The following is an 8,241-nucleotide window of genomic DNA, read 5'->3' on the forward strand; positions in this document are numbered from 1 at the left end:
TCCTGATTGGCCTACAAAATCAGGAATCACGGGCTTGTATCGCTCTGGGCTACACCAGACAAGTTCACCGGGTGCTCCGGTGGATTTAACTGGTGGGCCGGGAAACCAGTACGAGCCCCAGAGCTGCTCTATTAGGCTGGGCAACAGGGTCCCTAACATGGCGGTCCCCTTGCTCCGCCTGGCGGCGTCCCGCCGCCTTGGGGGCTCATCATCATCGCTAGATGATGAGGAGGACGCGGATGATAACAGGAATGTGGGGTCATCCTCGTCCTCACTGGGACTCTCGGAGTCGGAGGCAAGCTGGGCGTATGCCTCCTCGGCCGAGAACGTCCGGCGGGACATAGGGGAGTGTGTGTGTGCGTGCGTGGAAATCTTTATTTTGTGTGCGTGTGTGTGGGGGCACGGGTGTTCACGAACTCACCCTAAAACTAACAGAAAAAATAACTAACTAAAAAAAGGCCAAAAAATGTGGGGAAAAAAATTCAAAACCGCTGATCAACCGTCCGAAGTTGATCAGCGGTGGGGTGTGCGATGCGCTAACAGTGACCGGACGCTAAGCGTGCCGGCCACAGTCAGCGTACACAAAAAAAAAAATCCTGCACCCCAAAAAAGTGTGTGGGGGGGAGACAAGCGGCAGCACCCCTGGGGGGTCTAGGGTCACACAGCTGTGCTGTGGACCCCAGACACCCTAACTAGGGTGATGCAATGAACAGTTCACAAACTAACTTTCCCTTTTTTTTCCCTGCCTAACCCAAACTTTCCCTATGCTGTCCCTATGTACCTGATGGGGTGCTAGGGGCACAGATCGGGTCCTGGGGGCACAGATCGGGGTGCTGGCAGCGATGGCGGACACACGTGCAGGCAGCTCCTCTCTCTTCGGCTCCGGAACACAAAAGGAGGAGGAGAGGAGCGCCTGCCTCTTTTGAATCTGCCGCCGAACCGCCCACAGACCAATCAGAAGCGATCCTGAGTGGTGATGTCACCATCACCACTCAGGATCGCTGGATGGTGATTGGTGGGGTGAAATCACACCACCATCACCATCCTGTTCCGGGTTATCGGGTCTTCAGAGGCCCGAATAACCCGGAAACGCAGAAAACCGCAGGTCTGAATTGACCTGCGGTTTTCTGCGATCGCCGACATGGGGGGGTCACAGGACCCCCCGGCGCATTTGCCCCAGGTGCCTGCTCAATGATTTGAACCATACATGACATACCGGTACGTCATGTGTCCTTAAGTACCAGGACATCATGACGTACCGGTACGTCATGTGTCCTTAAGAGGTTAAGGAACCGTTTGATGAGTGGGTCCTGCGAAAAAGACCTGTTGAGGCAAGCTGAGATGGCTGAAACTTGAACTCTCAGAGTAGATGGAGCAAGGCCCTTGTCAAGGCTGTCTTGCAGGAACTGAAGGATAGCGGAGAGGGGCGGATCTGCAGACGCCACCTCATTTGAGGTACACCAGGATGAGAATATCCTCATAATCCGTGAGTAGGCTCTCTTGCTAGAGTCCGCTCTTGAATGAGACAGCGTTCTCAGGACCGACTCTAAAAGCCCTTCTATTCTGGGAAGGGACTGATCAACCTCCAGGCTGTCAGGTTGAACCTGTGCAGATCTGAGCAGAGGTGAGTGTCCCACGACACCAGGGTCTGCTGAGGGGGGAGCCTCCAATATTGCCCTTGACTCATTTGGGTGAGCTGGGTAAACCAGGATCTCTTCGGCCAAAACGGTATGATGGCTATCACCGAGGCCTGATCCTAATGGATTTTCATCAATACCCTTGGAATCCTGGAAAACGGAGGGAAGATGTAAGCCAGCCTGAACCTCCAGAATATTGACAGAGCATCTATCGCCAGGGGGTTGTCCTCCCTGTAAAGGGAGCAAAACCTCTTCACCTTGGCTTTGAACCTTGTTGCCATAAGATCCACCTCTGGCATCCCCCACTTGAGGACTATCTGCTTAAATATCTCCAGATGTAAAGACCACTCCACTGTTGGAAGACCGCGGCTCAGCCGATCCGCTATCATATTGAGGGAGCCTCAAATGTGGATCGCAGATAAGTGGGAAAGGTTCGACTTTGCCCAATCCAGAATTACCCAGATCTCTGATAGGAGGGGAAGTGATCTTGTGCCTCCCTGCTTGTTGATGTAATGTACCGCAGTTATATTGTCTGACTGGACTTTTGCCCCGGATCTAAGGGGCGGAGTGAAGGAGGGCTAGCCGGATAGCTCGAATCTCACGGAGATTGGATGAGAGAAGCCGCTCCTGAGGAGACCAGGTTCCGCAGACTGGAGAGTCGTCTAGGTAAGCACCCCAGCCTACTTGGGACGCATCTGTTGTCAATATGATCCAGGCTGGCTGGGTCGTAGACTTCCTGTCTGAAAGATGGAACCACCATCTGAGAGAATACCGAGTTCGCCAAGACAGGAAGTTTAGCCCGGCGGGGCTGCCATTCCATTTGGAGAGGACCTCCGAATGTAGAGGACGGAGGTGCCATAGAGCCCAAGGGACTGCTTCCGCAGACACTGAAATGAGCCACAACATCTTCATGAGAGTCCAAATTGGGACACATCCGAGGAACGGATAGGAACTTGCTACATAAAGATGTTGGGTTCGGACCGCTAGAGAAGAGGCTTTTAAAAGCCAATCGTCCAGATAAGGAATGATGGTCAGTCCTTGAAGTCTTAAAGACGCCACCACAGAAACCACCACCTTGGTAAAAGTGTGAGGGGCAGAAGAAATGCCAAAAGGAAGGGCATGAAACTGAAGGTGTCTGACGACACTCAAAACCTGGACCGCGATTCTGAGACATCTCCTGGAAGCCAGATGAATCAGGATGTGCAGATATGCATCTTTGAGGTCCAGGATTGCCTTCACGTCTCCAGGATTGAGAACGTGAACCACTGACCTGATGGTCTCCATACGAAACTTCGCCTTCCTTATATATCGATTGAAATACCTCAGATCGATAATCATCCGGAGATCTCCTGACATCTTGGGAACCAGAAAAACTGGTGAGTAGATCCCTAAGCCACGTTCCCCTGCTGGAACCTCCTCCAGAGCCCCCTTGCGGATGTAGTCCTGAATGTAAGCCTCCAGAACCGACTGCTTGGCAGCCTGTAAGAGCTTGGTCTTGATGAACCTGTCCGGAGGAAGAGAGATAAGATTGATTAAATAACCATCGGAGATGATGTTCAGGACCCAGGGATCCGAAACATCTCGGATCCAATTCTCCTTGAAGTGGGAGAGACGGCCCCCGACGGGAAGATGAGGCAGTGGAATGGGAAGGTTTTCTGGCAGGAGTAACGGGGGTCATCCAAGAGCCTCGAGGAGGCCTGTAGTCAGGAGGTGGATCTTTTATCCTTGGCTCCTTCACGAGAGCACTTCGAACCTCTTCGCTGCGCTCCCCAGACCCTTCGAGCTCTTGACTGCTGGCCAGACCTACCTCCACGTATAACACTATATACACAAATAATATACAGTGGTCTGAGGTTACAAATACAGATGATAGGGTACAACCAGGGTTAAAGGGAACCTGTCACCTGGATTTTGAGTATAGAGCTGAGGACATGGGTTGCTAGTTCGCCGCTAGCACATCTGTAATACCCAGTCCCCATAGCTCTGTGTGCTTTTATTGTGTATAAAAACCGATTTGATACATATGCTAATTAACCTGAGATGAGTCAGAGCTTGAAAATATGACTCTTCTCTGGTTACACAAGTAAGATATGACTCTTTTATGTTAATTTGCATATGTATCAAATCAGTTTTTTTACACAATAAAAGCACACAGAGTTATGGGGACTGGGTATTGCGGATGTGCTAGCAGCCATCTAGCAACCCATGTCCTCAGCTTTATACCCATAATCCCGGTGACAGGTTCCCTTTAAGTAGAACAAAAGTCAGTTTACCAGGTATATGCAGTGGCGTGCCCAGGGTGTTTTGCACCCGGGGGGGGGGGGGTCATTTCTCTGGCACCCCCCCCAATACTTGACCACATACCTCTTACATCCAGGGATATCTCCTGTCATGTAGACCTTCTCTTTCCTCTTCTCCTCCGTTAGACCGCCATGAGAAATTCTTTCAGCCGCATCTCGTCTCTACAGAGTTTGTAACACAGACACGTTATATTTCTCAATTTTTCCATCAACCTCCCCATCTTGGTGTCCCCAGTGTCATCCTGCTGTCACCCCCAATACTGTGCCCGTTTTGCCCCCCAAATGCCCCAGGTACTATACTGCTGAAAAAATAGTGACCCTAATAGACATAATTGGAGTCCTTTATCAAACTGGTGTAAAGTAGAACTGGATTTCCAAAAGAGCTGTTAAATATGAAAGGTGGAATCTGATTGGTTGCTATGGGCAACTAAGCCAGTTCTACTTTACACCAGTTTGATAAATTACCCCAAATGTCCCTATAGTGTCTACAGCAGCTATAATGTCCCCTAGAGTGCCACCAGTAATAACATCTTATATTGTGCTCCAGGTAATAATACCTGTATAGTGTCACCAGAAATAATAGAATGTCCCCTACAGTGCCTCCTTAATAGCAAGGCCCCCATGCTGCCCCCCACACAGTAATTTCCCCCATACTGCCCCTCACACAGTAGTGTCCACCACACAGTAATTTCCCCCACACAGTAGTGTCCCCCACGCTGCCCCCGCACAGTAGTGTCCCCCCACGCTGCCCCCTCACAGTAGTGTCCCCCACGCTGCCCCCTCACAGTAGTGTCCCCCACGCTGCCCCCTCACAGTAGTGTCCCCCACGCTGCCCCCACACAGTAGTGTCCCCCACGCTGTCCCCAACACAGTAGTGTCCCCCATGCGGCCCCCCACACAGTAGTGTCCCCCACGCTGCCCCCCACACAGTAGTGTCCCCCACGCTGCCCCCACACAGTAGTGTCCCCCACGTTGCCCCCACACAGTAGTGTCCCCCACGCTGCCCTTACAAAGTAGTGCCCCCCACACAGTAGTGTCCCCCACGCTGCCCCCTACACAGTAGTGTCCCCCACATTGCCATCGCTCCCATAATAAATTGCCCCCCCACTGTGTCACACAGTATCCCACCATATTCCCCCCACGTCCTCCTGTGTGCACCCCCCTCATGTCCCCCAAAGTTGCCACATTATAAAATAAAAGTTTGCCCCCACACGTCCTCTGTCCTGTGTGCACCCCGGCCCCCTCATGTCCCCCAAAGTTGCCACATTATAATATAAAATAAAAGTTTGCCCCCACACGTCCTCTGTCCACCCCGGCCCCATCATGTCCCCCAAAGTTGCCACATTATAATATAAAATAAGTTTGCCCCCACACGACCTCTGTCCACCCTGACCCCCTCATGTCCCCCCAAAGTTGCCACATAAAAGAAAGAAAGAAACCCTAAAAGCTAAATACTTACCTGCACTTGCTTGCAGAGTCCCGACACAGGGGCGTGCGATGACGTCATCACGCGCACCTGCGCCCGGATTTCACAACCTCATAGGCTTCAGGCCTACTAGGCCTGAAGCCTATTGCGGTGATCGGCGGTGGAGCAGGGAACTATGCGCTCCACTCCCTGCCCTGCCGCAGTATGTAGGACTGGGTCACGGGTGTCACCGCTTCAGCAATGAGCGCTTCCATCTGTATTGATGGAAGCGCTCATTGCTTCTGGGCCTGCTGGCACCCCCGTCAGAGCAGGCACCCGGGGCGCACCGCTCCCCCCCCCCCCCCCCCCGGGCACGCCACTGGGTATATGAGTCCTTTGGGTTGTGATGAGTTCTTAGCTGTAGTCATATGGGTGGCAGTGTTGTCAGCAGTTTGGAGGTCCCTCTAAACACATGGCACGATGTGACCCCCCTTCAGAGAAAAGACACGCCCGCTGGCTTGCATGGGCCTTTTGACCTGTAGCCGGCCCCTCCCCTCTCCGCCTTTGGGCAAGGTCCCCCCTCCCTGCTGGCTCTGGCAGTCCAACGACTTACAAAACCGCTTAGGGTTCATAGCTCCAGACCAGAAGGTCACAGGGAGATGGTTCTGGGACCAGCGGATCCGCCTGGGTTCCAGCTACAGGTAGAGTCCAAACATGGTACCATTATTTGGTTTCTGTGGGGAGATATGTGTATCTCCCCTCCCTGGCGTCCTATTACCAAACTACGTGTAACAGCCTGACCGTCTTGGCCACAGGGACACACATATCTAACTGACTTATGTATGTGATTCACGGGCGATTCATAATTCCTTATGAATCACCGGTTCCATGATGTCTGATACTTTCGATTGAACTGGGGAATGGCCTAGACCCCCATTAGCTGGTTCCTGGCTGGCTGGAGTAGGTGCTATGTGTAAGCTAGTGGCTTGTTTGAAGCCAGGACCCCCTGCGGTGCTCCTTCCTCTGCTATCAGACAGCAGATGGCTGGTGTGAGAATATGGCTGACATTAAATAATAATCCATATTCCTCACAATGACTCTTCTAGCTCTTCAAACTAGGAGGGGACCCCCTCTGATCAGCTGTTTGAGAAGGAAGTGGTGCTGGCAGTAGCACCACAACTTTCTCACTTTCCCGAAGGCCTCGTGACTCACTGGCCTGGGCACCTGTTCATGTCAATGGGGCTTAGCTGTGCCCCAGTCAGTGATACTAGTCACTAATGTAACTAGTCCTACAGGGAAACAGCAAGAAGCAGAGCAGGCTTCTGCCTGCTTCGGTAAGCTAAGAGCGAAGCAGGCAGGAGCCCGCTCAGCTAATCCTGGCATAGTCAGCGGTGTACTGAAAAGTAGATTTTAGGCACACAGCAAAATGTGCTTTAGGAATGGGAAAGAGTATTAAAAATACAAAAACCATTAATGTGTTACAAATACTTCTTAGGGACGTGTTAACTATGTACTCAAAATGTTACACATGGCTGCTGCCTCCTTCGTTTTCTATACAGCTGATGCCTGCCGTTATGTTCCATATGGCTGCAGGTGCTGCCACCGCCTCAGCTGATACTCCTTGCTAATCCCCTACTGTCACCACTATTAACGTTATGCATCTGTCACCATCCATAATCTTTAGTTCAGTATGATCCATACACACTGTAATAGCGCCCTCCACTTAACCAAGGTAGGTATTGCAGTCATTGTCAGTAACACTGCCTTTGTTTCACAAGACATTTAGCTAGAGAATTGATAGTAACAAACTGAGCATGCTCGACCTAACAAAGGCTCAGAACTACAGGTTGATGCCATGGTAACTTATGAGCAAACACAGATGCCGATTTCATTTTTGAGCAGGACTTGGCATCTGCCCACACTGCCAAATGTACCAATACCTGGTGTAACAACTACAGTATCACTGTGCTTGATTGGCCAGCAAACGCACCTAACCTAAACCCTATAGAGAATCTATGGGGTATTGTCAAGAGGAAGATGAGAGACAAGACCCAACAATGCAAACAAGCTGAAGGCCGCTATCAAAGCAACCTGGGCTTCCAGGTGTGCCCATACGGCAGTTTAAGAGCACATACTGTATTGGGCGCTGCTATCAACTGCAGAATCAGGATAATAAATATTGAGGTTTGTTTTGCTGTTAACCCTTGTTACAGGGAGAAAATGGATTAAAATGGAATGTCATGGTTTGCTGAATTGGGGAATTCAGACCCATGGTACAAGCTTCACATTGAACAGGAAAAAAAATGAGCCAGACAAAGTATAATTTAGAATATGTTATGTCATTTTATTCCATATCAACGACTAGTTAAAATACACAAGTAAGTAACAAATACCAGATTGCACATGTATTATACATTTCACTTCTGGGGTGGGGTTGGGAGGGAACGTGTGGGTGGGATGTTAGAGGATTTTATTGTCCATTTTGTACAACTGCTGTTGTTATAATGAAAACTTTCAATAAAAATATGTTTAAAAAATAATGGAATGTCATGGTAGGGAACAGTTAACCCTAAACTTCCTGTCCCACTGTCCCTACCTACTTGCACAATCGGCTCTACGCAGCATCCCATAACTGGATGACTGTTCCTTCAAACGTCAGTATTTGGTCATCATACAATTAAAATATAACAATATTAATGGCATAACAGGAATAAAAAATAAAAAAAGCCAATTTGCCATGTTTTGTTACTTCAATTACCCCAATTTCTTTAAATGAAAATTGATCAAAAAGTCGCACACACTTCAAATTGGTATCACCGAAAAGAACAGATTGTTCTTACACAGCCCTGAACACATAACTACAAAAAAGTTATAGGGGTCAGAATATGGTTATAAAATT

This window comes from Bufo bufo, chromosome 4, assembly GCF_905171765.1.
Source record: "Bufo bufo chromosome 4, aBufBuf1.1, whole genome shotgun sequence".
In the NCBI taxonomy this organism is placed as follows: domain Eukaryota; kingdom Metazoa; phylum Chordata; class Amphibia; order Anura; family Bufonidae; genus Bufo; species Bufo bufo.